General features: G+C 47.3%; 1 protein-coding gene across 1 annotated transcript in view; it reads left to right on the forward strand.

The window, feature by feature from the left end:
* The window catches only part of HOOK1 (hook microtubule tethering protein 1), a 905,468-nt gene that overhangs the window by 722,764 nt on the left and 160,396 nt on the right, over nt 1-22,308 (forward strand). The gene's annotated exons all lie outside the window — the stretch shown is intronic.

Consider the following 22,308-nt stretch of genomic DNA (forward strand, 5'->3'; position numbering starts at 1 on the left):
CCTGGTACAGAAAACGCCACCTCTGATGGTCTGTCCAGAATATTCCACCTTAGTGGTGAGAACTCCCAGGAAGTAGGGTAGTTCTTCCCACATTTTAGTTGGAGGGGACACGTGTTAGACCTTGCACCATTGGCGTGGGTCTCCCTTACACTTTTTGCTGTTGCCTCTTATGTTTTTGCTGGTTTTAGATGCTTTTGGGCACTGTGCCACTGCTGTTCAGTGCCACAGTGCAAGTGCTCCCTATGGTAAATTGATGTGTGGATTAGTGACTCCATGATTGGCTTGATTGGTTTACTTGTCCGACTTTTGAGTACAACGTTTGCGCACTGTGTGGCTCCAAACTGACACTGTTCTGCTCAGCGTTTGATGTGCTAGCTCAATATAGAGGTGCCATTCCTGCCCGTGGACGTCAGTTCCTTTCTTTCTGAACTAAGAGGCAAATGGCTCTCTATAAAGAAGTACACTGAGTAGAGAGTCCAGTGGGTCTCCAGTTGGCTTACAGATGCTAAAGTCTATAATACTAATGCTCTCTTTTGTGGTAGTGTGGGGAAGCATTTAGGCTTATCAGGGGATAGTGCTACGCATTTATTCTACTCACATAGGTAATAAATTAGCCACACACTCAAATAATAAATCAGAGACCAAATTTGAAAAACAACACTACTTTTTATATATTTTGTGAAACCAGGAACTTTGTTCAAAAGTTAGCACTGATTTTGTTATCACTTGTTACAAGTAAGTAAATCTTTCAAACGTGTGTGCTTTTACTCACAATGCAATCTTTTGGAGGGAAAATGCATAATGGTAAGTACAGTCGGTTTCAGGGGTTCACCTCCTGAGTTTAGAGTTGTAGTGGGCCAAGGGACAAAGTACTACAAGCAGTTCTTCGTTTGCTACAGAGAAGGGGGACACCTGAAAACAGGCTACACATGGGGACTTGGTGACAAATCTGAGAGCTCCCAAACAGGAGCTTGGGTTGGAAGTGGTCTTGGAGCAAGGGTGCACAGCCGGTGTTTGGGGCAGGGCGTTCGGTACCCCGGGGGTTGCTGCTGGAGGGCTCCAGTTGGTCCTGATGTCTTAACACTCAAAGGGGATAAGGATCTGGTGTTCCAGAGCACAAGTACATTCTCCTGGTCCACTGTGGCGTCGGTCGGCTGGGGAGCTGCAAGACGGGCTGTAGGTGAGTAGCTCCTCTATTTCAAGGGAGATTGTAGGCAATTTTTGATGTGCTGGCAGGCTATCCAGTGCTGTGGTAGTTCTCCAGCTTGCAGGACGAGTCACTCTGTCACGATTGTCGAGGGAGTTGCGAACAGGCAGGGTTTAGCTTCTTCTGCAGTTCTCCAGGTAGTGACTCTTCTTCATCCTTCTTCTATTGATCTGTCGAATCCGAGTTCCTGGGTTCAGGAGTGCCATCTAAATACTCAATTCAGGGGCATTAAGGTGAGTGATAGGTAGTAGCCAATAGGCTGACTACCTTTAGCGTGTCTACACCCTCCATATCCTACAAAGAACCACATTCGGTAGTGGTGGATATAATGTTGCACTTCCACAAAGTGTTGTCAGATATGGGTACAGTTTAAATTACACTTATTCACAATTCACCAATTCAAGTAGGTGCCACTCAGGGTAAGATGCCCCACTACCCAGAGTATCGATTAGAACAAGACACAAAATGACGTATTCAAAAATATACAAAAGACAGGACCCCAGCACTCTAAATGTATCATAAACACGTTTTAAATAAGTTTCTATAACACAGAAAGCACTCTAGGATAATGACAGAGACGGCATGTCACAAGGATTCAGTATACAGAACAGATTTGCATGATTCAACAGTGATTTATTTCCTCACATATACATAAGATAGATTTCAGACAGTTTGAACAGTAACGCAACAGAAATCTCCTAATTAGAGTTCCAGTTCCTTGTCTGTGTCATAACGAAAACAGCCAACGCGCGTTTCGTCACCACCGTGACTTCCTCAAGGCTTATAGTATAGTAACGGAATGAGCCTGGGACAGTATTCCAGTTTGTAGCTCTAGATTCTCAAGATACCGGAGATCCCTTGTCAAGACTGTAGTCGCAGATAAGCCTAGTAAGGGGTCCACACGGAGCTCTAGAGTCTCAAAATATGGAGAATCCTTTATCGAAAAAGGTAGCAGACAGGCTATAAAGATTAATTCGATAAGTGGTAATGCCTCTCTTGTCTTGTGCTAGTAAATACACCTTGAATCCTGAGCAGATGTACACTAGGCAGCAGTTTATAGTGCTGCTCGTGATTCTCCCAGTTCAGGCCTTTCTTTTAAAGGAAACTCAGGATATGAGTCAGTTCATTAGTCAATAAATTGATTTCTCTAATATAGCTGCTGGTTCAGTATTAGAAGTCCAATAATACAGTGCTCCAAAATCAATCACTAGCAAGCGAATGATAAGGTTCTCTGCGTTAGTTAGTTCATGGTGCAAGGTGGGGTCACTTGTTGCGGGTACTGTGATAAGCCCCTTTTCTGAAAATATCGGCGACCCCAGTGGCCCACGGCCGTCAGTTTTCAGTATCCATATCCTGTTGGAAGTGGGCATAACCCTGACCCCAGAAGGCGAATTCCTTCCAAACTAAGATGGAGGATTCTGAAATTGTGGTGTCTACATCTGCTATTCCACCTTAGGGGTGGTCTTGGCTTATGTGGGACACACCTTCTAATCATACTAATTTTCCCACCTGTCTTGCCACCAAAAGGTGGGTGTCTGGACAGGGGGTGGGCATCTCCACTATCTGGAGAGGCCTAGTTCCATAACGCAAGCCTCCAAAGGGCCATCAATGAACTGGCGCAATTCTCCAAGGGAAACTTGATGGAAATCAATACTACAAAGACAAAAGCCATGATTATAATTCGTCGTGCTCAGAAGCATCTTCCATTCAAAATCAGCAAAACAGACTTGGAAGTGGTCAGCAGCTACAAGTATTTGGGAGTGCTTATGGATAACTGATTCACGTTTCAAAAACATAATGAGACCCAAACAAAAAAAGGAATTGGGCTAATATTTGCCTTCTACTCAACAGCAAGACACCTAAAAGGTCCATCATTTACCCCCTGTTAGCATTCATCAACGCAAAAATCTTGCCGACAGTGGCATATGCAAGTGAAATCCAGAATGGGAAAGACACGGCAACCTTAGATGCTTTACACACAAGGGCCTCCAAGATAGTATTCTCTTTACCTCGCAACTCCTCTTCCGCGCAGGTGAGGTTGAAATTTGGGTTGCAGCAGCAGCACGTACAAAGAAGATACATAACAATTAAATCTTGGTACGAAATCTGGTCCAAACGGCAAAATTCAATTATTAATACGCTATGAAGAGCCCGAGACGATGATCCCCAGTCAGTCTACACTAAGTACCTACGATGATCCTTAAAACTCACAAATACAACAGGTCTTTGGCAATTGAATCTTCTATTTTCTTCTTTTCAACAAACGATAAAGAAAGTAACCATAAAGCATTCGCTAATGGAAGATACAACAAGATTAAGAAAGCAAGCTCATGCATTGATGGTCTTGCAATCGTATAGTAAACTGCAACTGGCAACGTATTTAGTTTTGACATACTCCCCATATTTAAAAACAAAGGGCCGATTCACAGAACTAATCTGAGACAAAATCCTAAACGTACTACTTCATGTATTCACAGAAGGCACTTACGATTTTTGGTATTCACATAATACACTTATGACTCCTAACTTTACGTCCGCACTCGGGCCGGAATTTCCGCACCCGGAGCGTAATCTCCGCACCCGGACCGTACTCTCCGGCTAGGGTATTACTCTCTGGCTCGAGCCGGAATCTCCGGCTGGGGCTGGATAAAGTCTAATAAATGTGCCAGATTGCAATTTTTACAAAAAGGAACATTTGAAATGTGTGATAAATGGTGGAGGAGGTCATGAAAAACAGTTTGAGCAGGGGAAAGGGTACGGCCAGACACTACATCATAACCCAGTAAAGTTTTCTCTTTTGCATCATGGTACATGCAGTGCACAATTTGCGCTCCCCTCAGTGTTGATAGTCAATCATTGATCTGCATACAATATGTTTATGGTGCCTCGGGGAACAACACGACTTCAAGGAATGTGGTTCCTGCCATTGTCTTCATCCAAAGGCATTGAAAGAGTGCCATATAAAACTCCTGGCGGCGCATTTTTCTGAGAAACCACGGCATTGTGACTCAACACCGAAGTCCGGGAACCAGTTGAGGAGTTGTTTGAGCAATGGATCGCCTCCATCAACATCAGGAAAGGCTATGACAACCCAATGGTCAAAACATAAGTCTGATTCTGTCTCCCAACCGTCGGTTGAGGAGCACTTACAAGAGTCTTCCCGCACCTCCCTAAATTTCCTGGAGCCGAGCGACTCTAGACCAAATGAGGGAATATTATTTTTCCCTACAAAAGGTTTTTGGGTATTTACCTCGATCTTGTGTGCCCTCTGACTCCAAAGAATCGGGAGGTACCCTTGCTGGGTCTTCACAGGTGGATTTAACTTCAATAACAGCTGGGGTCTCTGAATCTGTTGTCAGATTCAAGACAGTGCTGGTGCACAGACCTTTGGGCTCTCAAACTTTCGGCATCCATTCAGCCGCAGAAGTCGGCGACGTCGGTCTATGTCGACCCTGACACTACGGTACCCAGTCGGGAGACGTTGTTGGCGGCGCCAGTATATGTCGGTCCTATATCCGCCATTGGCACGTCGCCTCAGTGATGTCGGACAGCATTGGGCGTAATGCAGACAGTGCCAGCTCCTTTGGGCTCTCCTTCTGGTGTTTTTCAGCCCTTATCTATTTTTTCTATGGGAATACACAGTTTGGAAACTGAAGGGGAGAATATTGGGGGTGAAAACCTTTTGCATGATGTTGTCCATCCCCCTGTGGTTGGGAATTGGCTGACTAAACTGGGGGAGGTTATTGCATTAGAGGCCTCCCCAGTTTCAGATTTACTTTCCCCACCTGGTATGAAAACAGAGAAAAGTGCCTTGTTGACTGCAGTATTGAAGAGGGCAGCTGTGGTGTTGGATTGCCAATTTCCCTTAGTGGAATTATCCACTAAATATTCTTCATCAAGATGATACAGGGGTGGAACCCGTGCTTCTTTTTAATGAGTCTCTGTTTGATCTTCGTTTGAGAGCTTGGGCAAAGCCAGTGTTAGGATCTCCACTTGACTGAGCTGTGGGCCATAGGCATCGTCCTGCCCCGGGGGTCCTCACTGTCTCCTACAACATCCCACTACAAAAGGACTGGTGGTTCAAGCTGCTACAGCTTCTTCGGACCCTAGTGCCTTCCTTTAGTTCCATCAGGAAAATAATCCAGATGGTTAAAAAGTTTTGGGAGGAATATATTTTCTTCTTTAAGCTCGGCTTAGAGATGTCTGAACACTGCATGTGTTATAGGTAGGTTTTCATATGCCTTCTGGGAGTCCGTGGCAGGCTGCCTTCTCTATCAGAGTAAGCCAGGAATGAGTCATAGGAGGTAGAGCAAGATGGCCGGGAGGCAGCAAGATTCACTATCATATTTAGTGTGGCTATCTCAGATTCTGTGGGTAGAGCCATGGCTCAGTCGGTTATTCTGCACAGGTGTGTGTAGCTGCGTCAGTCTGTGTTTTCAAAGCCTGTGCAGGAGAGCCTTAAAGATATGCCATTTCATTATGTCCACTTATTTGGTGAACAGGCCTTAAGGTTATTCAGAGCTAGCATAGCTGAGAAGTCCACTTTAGTTATTTTGTAAGTTTGAATTTTGTGTTGATCTTATGTTGAGAGGTGTATACACAACTGAGGTATGATGTATTTCAACTGGTACATCCAGGTTAGTGTTTTGCTTGATACAAAGGTTATTGATGCCTATTGCTTTTTAATCCTGGACAGTTGCAATTTATATTTCACAATAGGTGGTTTTCTTGGTTATTCTGCTTGTTGCAGAAGTGTTGGACTCTGTCGTTGACAGTTTTTCAATTTTTTTTTATAACTTGTTTTTATTGGCATTTAAAGTAATCACTCAGGAGCAGATCTCAATATTATTATCGGCCACATTCCCCACATTATTACACCATATCAGTTCAGCCAGAAGTCAGAGGCCATTATACATTATTGTCATCTGCCTAGTTCAACAAGGTTGATGTCAGGAGTATTGCATGCAGTACAGGATGGCGAATGTAAGGAAGGACACAATAGCAAAGTCGGGCCTCCTGTAGTTAAAGCCTCTGTGTTTTGGTAATCGTGGGGCTGCTACCTAATTACCATAGCTCAAAACTAAACTCTAACCCAGCAGATTTTGGTCCAAGGGACATACTTTTCGAATCTGCTCGTAGGAATACCAGTTGCAACTAAGAACAGTATATCCATCATAAAAAGCAAAGAGAGAAAGAAAGAGAGAGCGAAGAGGGGGTAAGTGAGAAAGGAAAGGGAGCGAGATGCATGCAAGAGGTATGGCGGGGGGGGGGGTTCTACCGGCCCCAGGAGTGTGATCTATTAGGGTGTAAGCGCTGTGGCAGCTAGAGTCATTGGTGGTCACAGGTGGCAAGCAAGTAAAGGCCAGGGTCGTCTATGTCAGAGGAGTAGTTGGGACGTCTGGGGTCTGGAGCGTAAGCACCGCCCGAGGTGAGGTTCAAGTAAGTCCATCGGTGGGCTTCCAGAGACTATCTGCGTCCGGGGGGGTATACAGCGTCTTCAAAGAGGCACAAAGCACAAAGTTCTCAGGCAGTGGGTAGCCTTATACCAGTCTGATGCGACTGAGAACCTCTTTCCAATAGATGCTCAAGAGTGGACACGTCCACCAAATGTGCAGATAATCCCCCTGGGATTTGGTGCAACACCAGCATAGAAGCTAAGAAGTGTGAAACATTGTATGCAGCCTGTGAGGGGTATAGTACCATTGTGTCATAACCTTGTACGCGGATTCCCGCTAGGTTATGCTATGGAAGACCTTAAGGATGTCAGGCCACAGGTATTCCCATTGGGTGGATGTGATATCAGTGTCTAAGACCGACTGCCACCTCAGCTTGTAGGCATGCAAAGCGGCTCGTAGTGAATGTTAGAGGACTTGATAGGTACAAGAGATTAACCCCCTGGAGTTATCGAAGGAGCGCACCAGCCGCTCGAACAAGGTGAAGGGTCGAGTGACCGCCTATGTCAAAGAAGACAGCTGAACCCAATGTCGAAGTTGAACATATTGAAATCTGTCCCCCTCTGATAGCTGGAAATCCTGTTTACATTGTTCAAAAGTTTCGAAGGTGTCCCCCATGAAAAGGTCCCGAATCGTCCGACATCCCCCTTCCGTCCAGTCTGGGAAGTAGGGCGGGTGGGAAGGAGACGGGAAGTGGGAGTTGCGAGCAATGGTGGTATGTGGAGACAGAAAAGATGTGAGGCCTCTGCCAATTTATCCTAAATCTTGAGTACCGTGCTTAGTAGGAACCGCGATATCAGCACTGCGAGAGAGGGCTTCCTGGGAGAGCCATGCAAGATCCCAGATGGGGCGACAGGTCACTGCCCTGTCCATATGAAACCAGACTTTTTCACTCTCCCATGCCATCCACTCCGAGATAAAGCTGAGATGTGATGCCCAATACTATTCCAACAAGTTGGGGCAGGCCAACCCTCCCCTGTCGCGAGGTAGCATGAGTATTTTACTAGAGAAACGCGGCCTACTCCATCCCCATATAAATGCGATGAGCTCACGCTGAAGACCCTGCATCTGATGCTCCGGGATGGGCGTGGGTAGTGTCTGGAAAAGGTAGAGTATCTTTGGGAGGATCAACATTTTGAATGTATTAAGGCGCCCCAACCAGGGCAGTGGAAGGGATTTCCATGCTCTCAGGTCAGCTACAACGGCATATTTACACTCCTGCCAATTTGCTTGAAACCATGTGGCAAGGTTGGGAGTCAAACTTAGCCCCAGATACCGAATAGAGTGTGATCCCTATTGATAAGGAACAAGAGATTGGAGTGTGGCAATCTCCTCCGCAGGGATCGTAAGATTGAGAGCCCATGATTTCACATGGTTGATTGTAAGCCCCGAGACCTGTTCAAACGATTAAAGCAACTTATGCAGGGCAGCTAGAGAAGATCGTGGGCGTGATAAAGTGAGGAGTTCATCCGCGAACAAAGCTATTTTGTGATCTAGCTCCCCAAGAGTGATGCCGTAGATGTCGGGAGACTGGCGGATCATGATGGCCAGCGATTCCACTACGAGAGCGAATAAGAGGGGGGACATTGGACACCCCTGTCGGGTGCCCCTGTGTATGGAGAAGGGTTTTGTGAGCTGACAGTTGACCCACATCTGAGCAAGAGGAGAGAGATTAGGAGTCTTGATTTTCTGCAAGACAGCTCAGAGGAATACCCAATCTACTCAATCAACTCGATCAAATGCTTTCTCAGCATCGAGCGATAGCAAGCAAGAGGGTATCTTCAAATGGTGTGCCTTCCCAACTAAATGGGCAACACATCGTACTTTGTCTGCCCCTTGTTTTTGGTGGATAAAGCCCACCTGATTCGGCTCTATGAGTCCAGGGAGGTGCGAGTCGAGACGTTTAGCTAGTATTTTAGTGTGGAGTTTGAGATCCATGTTTAGGAGGGCGATGGGGCGAAAGGAGGAACAGAGCGTAAGATCTTTCCCCGGTTTGGGAATTAAGGCGATTTCAGCCATGGCCATATCTGTGGCGGGCCATACCGCGTCTGAAAAGAATTGAAGAGGCGGAGCATATGAGATTGTAGTTGCGGGAAGAAGGCACGATAAAACCAGACTGGCAGACTGTCCGGTCCCGGAGTTTTGCCGAGAGGAAGGTCCTTTAGAGTGCGAGCGAGCTCCTCCGGAGAGATAGGTTCCTGCAGCAGTTGGGAGTGATATCTGCTAATCGGAGACCACTCACAGGCCTCCAAAGTGGCCAATACCCGGTTTGGGTCGGGCGACTCCCTGGCATAGAGGGACGAGTAGTCGTTCTGGAATGTTTGCAGTTTGGCAGCTTCAGTGGTGGCCCAAGTATCGCGTTCTAAGGCGGTGTGCCAGGACCGTGCCTACCTTGTCCCCCCCATCGTAGTACCGTTGTCGCAGGGCTAAGAGAGCGTGTTCTGCCTTGTTAGTTCTGTGCGCACTGAGCTGGCCTCGGAGCATAGCATAACAAGGCGCCTCTTGTGTAGCACTTAGGTGTGCTCTCGGTCTAATCTCTTGAGCACCTTTATGTCTCCAGAGAGTTTGTCTTCAAACAGGCGGACTTCCTGAGCCTGAGCTATAGAGATGGATGTGATACTGCCGCGAACTGTGGCCTTAACGCATCCCAGACTACAGGGAGTGGAGTCTCTGGGAGGTCGTTGGTTTCGAAGTAGGATATGATTGCATCCCGGAGTTCCGCCGCATCCACGGGGTCCCTGAGGATATGAGAGGCAAAACGCCACCGGGAGGGACGGTTGGGGCTAGAGAAGTGATCCTGAATCAGAAGTTCCACATGAGCGTGGTCACAGACGGAGATGTCAGACATAGACACCGAAAGGATGTCCTTTTCAAGGGAGTGTGGGACAAAGAGGTAGTCTATGTGCGAGTAGGAGTGATGAACATGAAAGTAATAGTAGTAATCGCGGGTGTCCGGGGAGTGGTGTTGCCAAATATCTATGAGGCCAAGTGCAGTTAGTTGCTTCTTTAAGGCAGTGCACATAGCCCCATCCCGTGGAGCGAGCCTTCGCTACGGTCGAGTACCGCCTCCCATATCAGATTGAAGTCTCCCCCCAGGATGAAAACAGGGTCATCGTGTGTTATGTGTTCCCACAAAAACCCTGCTAAAATAAATACTGAGCCTGGTTCGGTGTGTAAGTGTTGCATAAGGTGAGGATTCGGTGCCCAATCTTGACCATCACTTTGAGGAATATGCCATCCATTACTACGGACTACCCTGGAAACCTCCTGATGGATACCTGCTCGACAGAGGATTGCCATACCGCTAAATTAGTGGGTGCAGATGCCCAGAGTTGAAGAGGGTATCGAGGATGAGCCATGCAAGAGACATCCTCTCTCAGGAGGTGAGTTTCTTGCAAAAATATGATGTCCGGATTTTGCAGTAAAAGATATCGCCATATCTGGCGGCGCTTGTTGGGGGAGTTAAGACCCTTCACATTGAGGGAGAGGAGTTTCAGACAGGGTACCAAAGTCATGAAATCAGTGTACCAGGTGCAAGTGCCATCTCGGGCAGAAGAGTAGGAGTAGGACGCAGTGTAGCTCCCCCCCAACGCAGCTCCAAATGAGACAAAGACAGTGGCGTTTGCTGCAGAACCTAGCGCAGTGCTGAGGGAGAAAAGGGTAATCTGCACAAAGAGCACCCCCATCACGATCACGGATGCCCCAACCAGGGATAGGAGTAAGAAAGGGAAAAGAGAGAGGTAAGAAAGAGAGACAAGATACCCCAAAAATAACAACGGCCAATGTAGCAAACAAGGTCTATTCCAGTTCGGGGGCAAGCAAGGTTCAGAGGTACAGGCCATCCCAGAGATGTCACTCTCTAAGGAATAGTAGTGGAGGCTTGTCTTAGGAGATCAGCATCACCCTCTAGGATTGTAGTCCAGAACCGTCGTCGGAGTGCAGTTCAGGCACAGGGCAGTCATGTCAACAAGAGGTCGATAAGGGAGTGGGGTCGCAGGCCCACTTCCGCAGGAGGTCAGCATAGGGGGGAAAAAGGGCAGGCAGCTGGCAGGGGCGCTTACTGACTACTTGTCAGAAGGCTGGAAGCCTGAGGGCGAGTGTCCACCTTCTAGGGAACAGATGTGTTGTATAATGTCCTGTTTCTCCTGGGATGAAGTGCAGACTTCCCGGGGAGAAGGGCGTCTGGAACGATGTGCATTGTCCATTGGGGTTTTGCAGGCTTGCGGGTCCTGGGAGGCAGACTCGAGGGGATAGTGCGCGGCGTGTCTGGGATCTGGAGCAGTTGGGCAGCCTCTCAAATGAACCGCAGCACCTAGTGCTTTCACTCCCACTGAAAGATAAGTGCAAACGGGTTCCCCCACTGGCAGCGGACACCCAACTCCCTTAGCTTATCCGTTATAGGTCGCAAATCTCTGCGGCGGCGGCGCGTTGTGGGTGCAAGGTCCTGGAACAGTTGGATGGGGGTACCCTTGAGGGTGAGCCCTGCTTTGTCTAGGGCTGCCTTGAGGATGGCCTCCATCTCTGTGAAAAAATGGGCCCGGGCCAGATGTCGGGGATGAGGACTGAAAGTTCAGGTGGACCAGACACTCGGTGGGCGCAGTCCAGGGCCGGCGGGGATGCATTGCCGTCTCAACTGATGTCCTGGAACAGGTCTGCTACAAAAGTCATAATGTCTGAACCCTCTGCCCCAACCGGGTCCCCCCCTTAGGCACAGGTTATTGTGGCGTCCCCTATTCTCCAAGTCCTCCTGCTTGATCTGCAACTCGATGTGTTGTTTCTCCAGGATGGTCAAGCTCTGCCATAGGTGTTCCAGATCCGCCGAGCGGGCATCAACTGTCCTTTCGAGATCATCCACCATCCCTCCTAGCTCCACCATGTCTCTCCGGAGCTCCATGACGCCGGCCTGAACCTCTGTTCTAAGAGAGCCAATTTCAGATTTGAGTTCATTCATGAAGTTGGCCATGAAGGTCTGTGTGACAGGGTCCGAAGACCCCCGGCCGCTGATGCCATGTCCGCTGCAGAGGCTGATCCCGATTTGTTCCACAGGGCCAATACCGGGTTGTCTTTAGGGGGTGCAGAGGGTTCCCTCCAGGTCCATGAGCGAGCCATGTCCCCTCAGAGTGTTATGCTACGAGCAGGAGGCCATTGCGAAGGGACGCCGCACAAAGTCAGACTGCTACTCGGTCCGGCTGAGAAGGGTAGGCCAGCTAACAAAGTCAAGAGGCCGTTGAAGTTAGGGCCGGTGAAGGCGACGTGACGTGGGGGCAGCCAAAGGGCGATTCTTCAGGACCCCCGAGTGTTCCACCGGGCAATTGGGAGAGTGTGAGGCACGGGCAGTCCGTTGAAAGAGGAAATTCCAGACTAGGCAAGCGTTCAATATCGCCACCCCTCCACCACGCCACGTAGGGAGGGCCACCCGCACAGACCGGGCAACAGATTCAGCAACTGAGACGGCACTCAGTGGTAGCACTCCCCTCTAGGGCTCCCCAGGGGGTCTGCCGAGGTCTACAAGGGTACTTGTGACCTTAGATATTGAGGTGTCTACTTCCCCTTAGAAACAGTCAGGCAGCAGCACGCAGCATGCAATCCCCGGGTGCTCCAACTAAGTCACAGCGAGGAAGCGGACCAGAACACCAGGCCCCACAATCCAGCAACGGGAGCCCGAGGCAGCGGAGAGAATATCATGGCTGTATGTCTCCAGAGAGGATGCTTATAGGAGCTTCGGCCCCCCCAGTGCGGCGTTAAAGTAGTGCAGGGGGTCCAAACCAACTAGGCGCACCCCATGGTCCAGGGAGGCCCAAGATGGCCTGCGCCCTACCTCCAGCCTAGGCTCGAGCTGGTGTCGTCCCAAGCTCTGCCGTGTGTAGCCCGGGGCACCCAGCATTGTTAGCAGGGAGTCCCTGGGCCAGACTATGATCAAGGAGGCCCAGCCCGGGCGGTGAAGATGCAGGCTAGGCATATACATTTAATATTAGGTGATGTGTGCGATTGGTATGCGACCAGTCCGCGACTCCTGCTCCCGCGCATTTGTGACATATGTGCATTACGGTACGCGACGCTTGCGCAGTGGCGGGTCCCACGTGACGTCATAAACGTGCTGGGGCGCGCTGGGTGCGCGACTCCCGCAAAAAATGTTTATGTTCTAAAATGATATGTATGTGTCTTTAATATACATTTATAGGGTAAGAGATTTTCCAAGATATTCATAAAAATAATATATTTGTACTCATAATAAACCTATATTATTTTAAAATATATTTTCGCGAAGTTGCATCGGGTGAGTGTTTCGTGGGTGCAGAGTGTGCGGATCCCATGTGACCTAAAAAAAAAAAAAAAAGATTTCATTGGTTCATAACATTTCCCACTGTAACTATTGAAGGACCCCCCTCATTTAATCATTCTTGTTGGAGCATCTTTAGAGAGACATCCCTTTTTCTACAAGAACCCTTTTTGCTTGTTTATTTTGGTGTTTTTCAAAAAATATCAAACAAAATGGCATATGGACAGCAGCAGGAGGAAGTATCTTCTGAAGAAGAATTCTTGCAGGAGGCACCACGTCCACAGAGGCCGGAATCTGTTGTGTGAGAATTCTTCACTTTTTTACCCGAAGAGAAGAAAGTAAATGCGAGAAAGGTGATGTGCAAAATTTGTGACAGAGTCCTGTCAAGAGGCAGTGAAAAAAATACTCTTGTGGCACTGCTTCTATGTACAAGCATCTCCGTACCACACATCCTCTCAATCTTGCTCGGGAGGAAATGCGGCGAGCTGCTTTGAACCCCTCACCTGCTGTGGCAAGTACGTCTAGAGCATCGTAAGAAACACCTGCAATGGACATTAGGCCAGAATTCGCGTTTCTCGATCAACACTGCGTGAAGTGTAAGAAACTTATATGCTTCGGTGAAGAGTCAGTGGATGCAGTTTGTTCAGCGCAACGCAACCATCTTTGTTAATTTTTTTTGTTTTTGTTTTTGGAATGATAAGTAATTCCAAAAGTATCCTGTTTTATTCTTTCTTTTTTTGTTGGTTTTTTTTTTTTTGTCCTCATATATGCCACCAGTAGAGGTTAGCTCTAAATGGGCGTACTTCAGGCCACTGACACAAACCTTCCTTTCCTGCCCTTGTGTTTGTGAATAGCCAGTGAAGATTGCCCAGAGGTAGGGTTGTTTCCCGTCCAACTCCCACTCGCGGTGTTTCTTGCTACATTGGGAGGACCGGACCACTTAACCTCTGGCATAATCATTGGACTATTAGTTTTTATTTCTCGCTCCATGCTTTTAAGGCAGACCACAGCTTAACAGACTTCGCCCCTCCACATAGTGTATCAAATCTACTCACCGCCATAATGTTTTTGAGGCAATCAGCAAATTTTGGGGGGAGTTCTGACTTCCACTCTTTACAAATCTCTCTTCTGGCGATAACTACCACATAAAAAATAAACTGTGATATATAGCTGTTAATGTCATAGTCAGATTGAAGACCAAAGAAGACTAATCTGGGGTACATATAAATGGAAATAACAGTACCTCTTCCAAGAAACCACACACTTGTCTCCAGTAGTTACCTATTTCAGGGCATTAGACAAACATATGTGTATCATTAGCTGCTAGAAGCTTACATCTAGGACAAGAATATTGTACCGTTGACATTTTAGAAAATTTCGCCGGAGTCCAGTAAGCCCTATACATTGTAAATAAGTGATTTCTTCTCAGGTTTGAAGGTTTTATAATTTTTTGAGACATTGTAAAAGAATCTATCCAGACTTTCACTAAATTATCTGAGATCTGAACTGTGGAAGTATCCCATAATTTAATAATTTCTGCTTCCAGATTATCCTTACTTCCCACTAAGATTTTATACCACTCAGCAGTCTCACCCTTTCTTCCCGTATTACTACTTATTAATTCTAGCAAAGGGCTCTCTTCTTCCGTATTCCAATTTTGACTCCCCCACCAAGCAGACAGTTGGTAGAACTTGAATCTCGTAAGGGTACCCCCGGTTAAACTCACTAGGGATTCCCAGCTTAATAATGTCGAGGCTTCACAAAGGTCCCCCCATTTTGAAAGACCGGCTCTCCTCAATGGAAGAGCTAATTGATCCATTAAGCATTCTTGGGTGCCGGGGGAGTCCCAAATTGGGGCTTGAGAGTTGTAGTAAGGAATGCCTAATATTTTACGAATCTGTTGCCAATTGTCTAGGGCTGTCCTTAAAAGCTTCAGGCGAATTTTGTAAAAAAAAATTTGATAACCAAACTTAAACAAAAAGAAATCTGTACTATGTGGAAGGTCTAGAAGCATAGCCTGGAAGAGTCTGCCGTGTGAAGTAAAGTCCTGCTTATTGGCTAAGACCAGCTGGGTAATTGTAATAAAAGAGGTAAAAAAACTCTTGACTAGGTGGAACACCCTGCCCTTAAACATCTACGGCAGGGTGAATTTAATTAAAATGGTAATTCTGCCAAAGGTAACGTTTCTCTTCAATTCCATTCCCTTAATCTTTAATAAAAAAGATATCCTTAACCTGCAAGGAAGGATAGGTTCTTTTATTTGGGCCACAAAAGCTCCCAGAATAGCTTGGAAGAAGTTGAGGAGAGGATTAAAACTTGGCGGTTTGGCACTTCCAGACTTACTTCTTTAATGCTACGCCTTCCAATTCAAAAATTTCTTTTTTGGTTGTTCATTTTTTGAAAAAACTCTAAATAAAAGTTCTTATCAGAACTACCTTATCTGGTTAAAGAAAGAACTATAATTGCGAGGTAATGTGTGAAAGTTTGGTTGAATATATGTATACAGCATGATTGACTTAAAGAATGCATTAGTAGTGTATGGTGAATTTATAGGTGAAGATTTATGAGGAAGTACTGCAGCGTGACACTGCAAGCTCTTTAGCTGCACTGCGGCACTTCCGAAGCACAGGGATGTGACATAGGTACATGATTATGTTGCAACTCTGTGCTTCCCTCTGCACTGCTGCACAAACTGCAGCTATGCAGTGACACAAGCACCCTTGCACCATGGTGCACGGATATCTGTGTAGTGCGGAGATTGTTTTTGTGCAGGAAGGGACACCTTCCTGCACAAAAACAATCAGTAAAGGCATTTTCCTCTTTCAATGTATGCTGTGGAAAAATGAGGAGAAATGAAAACAATTCTCCTCGTTGCGCCTTGCTACACCAACTCTAGGATGGCGCGGCATTCACACACATCTCCAGATTTAGGATTTCTCATAAATCTGGAGATGTGTCTTGTTCTATGGGTGTTGTGTGGGAACACCCACAGCAACACCTATGGAACGCCCCATTCAACGTAAAGTTCTTTGTATGAAGGGGTTGTATTTAAACTGTAAATATTCCAGGGCAACTTCAACTTAATAGAAAAATCAAAACATGTCAAATAAAAGTAGTGACACTAATATTTAAAAAAATACAAAAACATTTATTTTATTATATATAATAATTTAAAAGAATTCATAAATGTTGTTTTTATAGATCCGCACAGGGCTTTGATTTTTGCAGCATACTAACTTCAGTCATCCCTGAAGCATTCATACTAGTTAGATTGATATTTCCAAATTCAGATCTCTTGATCACAGTACAAATTATTGATAACAGTACAGAATATTAACCAGCTATACAGGATATGCGGACATTTTTTTTTCCCTTTCATTTGAACATATGATTTTCGGGTGGTTTCCAAGTTGTAGAGGGACAACTTGGTCCCTGTCCCGCCACCGAGGCCTGTGCCTACGGCGCCGGCGTAGGAGGATGACTGGGAAGGTTCTGAGACCGGCTTGCTCATCAGTGTGATTCTGAGCAGGGCTGGTCCCCAAGAAGGACAAAGGTGGTCTGCGTCCTATCTTGGACCTCCGGGACGTGAATCGCTTCCTCCGGAAGGAGAAGTTCAAGATGCTAACCCTGGCTCAGGTCTTGACTGCTCTTGATCCTGGAGATTAGATGGTAGCGTAGGACTTGCAGGACGCATATTTTCACATCACTGTCGTGCCGGCCCATCGATGTTACCTGCGGTTCATGGTAGGCCAGGAGCATTTTCAGTTTACCGTGCTCCCCTTCGGCCTTACCAGCGCCCCTCCGGTGTTCACGAAAGTGATGGCGGTGGTCTCAGCTCATCTGCGCAGGTTAGGGGTGTCAGTCTTCCCCTACCTCGACGATTGGTTGTTGAAGGCGGGCTCGCCCCGGGCAGTCGTCAACCATCTTCAGACTACGGCCGACCTCCTGCATTTGCTGGGGTTCTCCCTCAATGTGCCGAAGTCGCACCTGAGTCCCTCTCAGAAGCTCCCCTTCATCGGAGCGGTTCTGGACTCGACGCAGTTTCGAGTTTATCCTCCCAACCAGCGAGTCTGGGATATTCAGGCTATGATTCCCATCCTTCAGCCTCTATGCTGGGTTTCCGTCAGGATGACCCTCCGGCTCCTGGGCCTGATGGCCTCCTGCATCCTGCTAGTGCAACATGTCAGATGGCACATGCGGGCTCTGCAGTGGGACCTGAAGTTCCAGTGGGCACAGCATCAGGGCAACCCGTCCGATCACGGCCAGATCTCGGAGGATGCTGCGCAACAATTGCAGTGGTGGCTCACAAATCACGCTTGGGTCAGTGGCAGTGTAGTGTAGTTCCTATATTCCCAATAGGCTCAGCGCATTGGAATAGTATATCCTATAGTTTAGACGTAGGACTGAGGTCAACTAGGTCTCTATCGAATATACTAAACTTAATAGTGAGTGCCAGCTAGCTCAGAGGTCACTAGAAACTTTCTCGAATACACAAGAAGGGATTAGTTTATGACAACCGCATAAACATGACAACTTTGTTTCCCCAAGAATAAACGCATCTTCAGAGTCGTGGAAACAATAGATAAATATTTTACTCAGTCAATTGGGCATGCTTCGTTTCAACAGAGGTGCAGAGAAATAGAGAAACAGGCGTTTTCAATCTTTTTTCTCATGCAAGTAAAGTGAACTGCTACAATCGTAATGCAAGCTGCAGAGTATAATGCGTACAGCGAGAACAATATCATGAAATAATACTGTAAAAGCATTGTATGGTTTCTAAACCATATATAAATACATACATAAATAACAATGGCTAAAAGTACTCAACTGGTGCTTCTAAAATACGCTTACCCCAATGTACCTAACCTAAGTCTAGTACGAGGGAAGAAGTAAGTGTGGTGTAGCATAGGTTTTAGTTTTCTTTGTCAAGAATCTATCCAAGATTTCTCTTGGGGTCTAATCAGCTCCATACCTTAGTTTAGAATGAAGGAGGTCCGGTATCTCTGTCTCAGACTCGATTTCCCAACACCCCGCGAGGGGAGCTTGGAAACACTGGAGCTGTATTCTCAACAGATAAGTGCAGCTTCCTGATCAGTGTGTCAGCTTGGAGGGTTGGCTTCCTTCGGCACTTGCTGTAGCGAGCTGCGTCGGGCAAGTAGATAGTCGAGCTGCTCCGAACCACTGTGTCCTTACTAGAGCAAGTGAAGGCATATTTATGCCTTGAAGGTGCCTAGTTTGACGTAAAGTCGGGCTTAATAACGTCAGTAAAGAACCCCAAGGGAATAGTAGTTCTTTGTAAACTTCATGATTTCTTGGACAAATCAATATTCAAGCAAGGGAAGGTCCCTGACTGCTTAAGCCGATTTTCCAAGAAATGGTTGTGACGTTTTGGTACGGGTGGAAGTATCCATGCCTGTATTTGTACTGCATGGGCTATGTCTAAATATGGGTATGATTTTTATGCCTATATTAGGGCAATGTGAATTATACCTATATATTACGGCATGAATAGGAGAAAATTCGCTTGGATCCTAAAACACCATGCATTTGCAGATCCCTCTCTCTTCCCAAACCGGAGCACACAGTGGTGACGGATGCGTACCTCCTGGGATGGGGAGGCCACTTGGGAGAGGCGGAGATCAGAGGCCTCTGGTCTCCAGTGGAGTCCCGGCTCCATATCAACCTTCTGGAGCTGTGGGCGATCCGGTTTGCACTGAAGGCATTCCTTCCCTCTGTCAAGGGGAGAGTGGTGCAGGTGTTCACGAACAACACCACCGTCATGTGGTACTGCAACAAACAGGGAGGGGTGGGGTCGTGGACCCTATGTCAGGAGGCTCTGCGACTCTGGACATGGCTGGAACATCAAGGCGTTACCTTGGTGGTTCAACACTTGGCAGGTTCTCTGTGGCAGGTGCATGATGGATCACGAATGGCGTCTGAACTCGGACGTGGCACAAGGTCTCTTTCTGCAGTGGGGAGAGCTTTGGTTATATCTATTCGCCACCGAAGAGAACGGGCAATGTCATCAGTTCTGCACGTTGGAATTTCCAAGGCAGCACTCGCTCGGAGACACTTTTCGTTGCGAGTGGAGTTGCGGTCTGTTGTACGCCTTTCTGCCTATACCACTTCTGCCCAGAGTGCTGAAGAAGATCAGGCGCGACCGGGCCCAAGTCATTCTTGTGGCTCCGGACTGGACTCGAAGAGTATGGTATCCCAAGCTACTCAGTATGAGCATCGATCCCCCGATCCGTCTGCCTCTTCAGAAGGATCTTCTGTCTCAGCAGCTGGGGATGGTCCTCTACCCGAACCTGTCCAGCCTCCACCTCCATGCTTGCTGATTGAGCGGCGACAGTTGACAGCTTTCGATCTTCCTCCCGAAGTCTGTGATGTCATTCTGGCAGTCAGGCGTCCCTCCACCAAAACGGTATACGCCTGCAGGTGGAACAGATTTGTGGCATGGTGCGCAGCAAAGGTTATGGATCCCCTTTCTGCCCCTCTTCCTGAGGTACTTCTGTTCCTTCCTTCTTTGGCCCAGCAGGGCTCTGCTTTGGGCACTATCAAAGGTTATCTTTCAGCCATCTCCGCCTTCCTGCTGCGTCCAGATCAGCCTTCTCTTTTTAATTCCCCTGTTGTTAACCGTTTCCTTAAAGGCATTACACACACGTTTCCACCTGTGCCCTTCATAATGCCTCAGTGGGGCTTGAATCCTGTCTTGATTTTTCTGATGTGCGCTCCCTTTAAGCCCCTTCATAACTGTCCCTTACGTCTTCTCACTCTTAAGACGGCTTTCCTGGTTGCTATCACTTCTGCCAGGAGAGTGAGTAAGCTCCAGGCTCTCTCTTCTAAACCTCCTTTTCTCTCTGTTAATACGGACAAATTGGTTTTAAGGAGCCGTCCTTATTTTCTGCCAAAGGTTGTCACGCCCTTCCACATCGGGCGGACCATCACTTTGCCCACCTTCTTTCTGCCTCCGCATCCTTCAAGGGAAGAGGAGAGGCTTGCATTCTATCTGCAGTGTACACAGCAATTCCGGGAGGATGATCAGCTTTTTGTTGGCTATGTGGGTGCCAAAAAAGGTCGGGCTGTGCACAAACGGAACATCTCCCGGTGGGTCGTTCTGTGCATCTAGGCATGTTACTCCTTGGCCAAGAAGGATCCTCCTGTGGGACTGCGTGCCCATTCCACCAGGGCAACTGCAGCCACTACTGCCTTGGGACGAGGAGTTCCCTTGCAGGACATTTGTCAGGCAGCTACGTGGGCCTCACTGCACACGTTACCAAGCAGTATTGCCTTGACTGTCAGGTCCGGAGAGACATCTTCTTCGGCCGTTCTGTGCTCCGTGACTTTCTGGTGTAATCTCGTTCGCAGACCCACCACCGGGGTTGGTATTGCTGGGGTATCTATTCTAAGGTAAGGAATCTATCACTAACGTGTCTCTTTCAGATGCACAAGTTACTACTTGTGTAACGATATATCTCTAAGAAACATTAGTTAGTGATAGATTCCTTACCGCCCCACCCATCCTCCCAGTTCTGCGAACTGATTACTAGGGTTAAGGTCATTCCCTTTTAGGGCCCTAGGTGTATCCACCAATGGCCGGTATCTTGCATGGCTCTGCGTTTCGGCGCGGAAAGTCGTGTACAGAACTGACGTCAGCGCGCATGGGTGGTGCCTAAGTAGTCTCTGTGATGTCATCTTGGCGCGCACGACGCCAGTGATGGACGCGGAGCCGCACGACACCACCCACCGATGCGCGGAGGTACTGCTAAGCAAAACTTTCCGGATCCAGTCTGATGCCTGGGGATTATTCTAAGGTAAGGAATCTATCAATAACTAATGTCTCCTACAGATATATCGTTACACAAGTAGTAGCTTGTGCATCAAGGAGGTTGATACTGTCCATGTGTCGGGTTAATTTTTAGAGTACACATCTTTCTAGGATTTTGGATAGAAGAGGAAAGTTAGAGACAGGTCTAAAGTTATTCAAATCCTTTATATCCACGTTGGGTTTTTTCAGCAGTGGGGTGACTTGTCTCACTTTGAGGCAGTCTGGAACGACTCCGCTTTTTGGGGAGCTGTTCATGATCTTGCATCAGAGTGGGGCTAGAGAGAGTTTTAGCTTTTTGATCAGTTGGGCAGGTATAGGGTCTAGGAATTGAGATGAGGGATTGGAGGTGGAGATCAGCTTAACTATCTCAGCTTCCTGAATTGGATGGAAGAGTAGCCAGGGTTTGGTAGGAGGTAAGGGAGCAATATCATACACCCCAGATGAGCTCTATTGGTGGGGGGGGCTGCTATTGATGTCCAGTGAGAACTCGATCTTGGTGTTCTTGTCATTGAAGAAGTTGGCTAAGTTGTTGCATCGTTTGTGGACGTCTGCCCTGAGGATGGAGCAGGCTTGGAGGTTTGTTGTCTGATGATGTTAAAGAGCTCCTTGGGTCTAATTTTTTGGGATATCCAGAGCGGAGCAGAAAAACCTGCATTTTTTGTTCTTGATGTGACTGTTGTGCTTCTTCCGGACTGTTCTGGGTTGTTCGCCGTGAACAGGAGTAGGATGGTTCCTCCAGCGTTTTTCTGTCACACTTAGTTGTCTCCTTTTGGCGTTGATGTTGGAGTCGAACTATGATCTGGACGAAGTAGCTCAGCTTTTTTTTAATTTCAGGGGTGCTACTTGATCAAGCATGACCACCATATTTGAGTTGTAGAGTGAGGTGAGTTTAGTTGTGGCACTGGGAAGGAGCAAACTTATCCTTTCTTCCAGGACGCCAAGGGGAATCAGGGGTGAGATTTCTAGCCCATTTGGGTGGGTCTTGAACGGCAGGGATAGCACTTATTGGTTGATGTAGAAGATAAGATAATGTGGTGGTCCGACTAGTCCACAGGGAGTATGTAGTCGATCTTAATTGCGTCTCGTTGAACGATGATGGCATCCAAGGCTGCTCCTTTATTGTGTGTTTCCTCTGAGCAGTGTTGGGATAGATTGTTGGCACAGAGAAGATTGTTTAGATTTTGAATTAGCGGATTGTTCGCTTTGTTCCAGCGTACGTTAAGGTCACCAAGGAATAGGTTGATAACGTCTCCGAGTGAGCAGTGGGCAATTAGGTCAGAAACTTGTTCCCCGAATGTGGGGTTGTTGCCTGGTGGGTGATAAAGAAGGTGACAGAGTATTGTACTTTTATCCTTAGTCTTGATGTTGATGGTAAGACATTCAAAGGAGCTGTACTTGCAAGTGTCCATCAGATGTGTGCAACATTGTTGATCTGCCACTTTTAAGACGTGACATGTTCTCAGAGGTGATTGTGCAGGGTGGTGTGGTTGGAAGCATCTCAGCAGAAGTGTATTCCACCCAAATGTCTCTATGTAAAATG

This window comes from Lissotriton vulgaris, chromosome 1_1, assembly GCF_964263255.1.
Source record: "Lissotriton vulgaris chromosome 1_1, aLisVul1.2, whole genome shotgun sequence".
In the NCBI taxonomy this organism is placed as follows: domain Eukaryota; kingdom Metazoa; phylum Chordata; class Amphibia; order Caudata; family Salamandridae; genus Lissotriton; species Lissotriton vulgaris.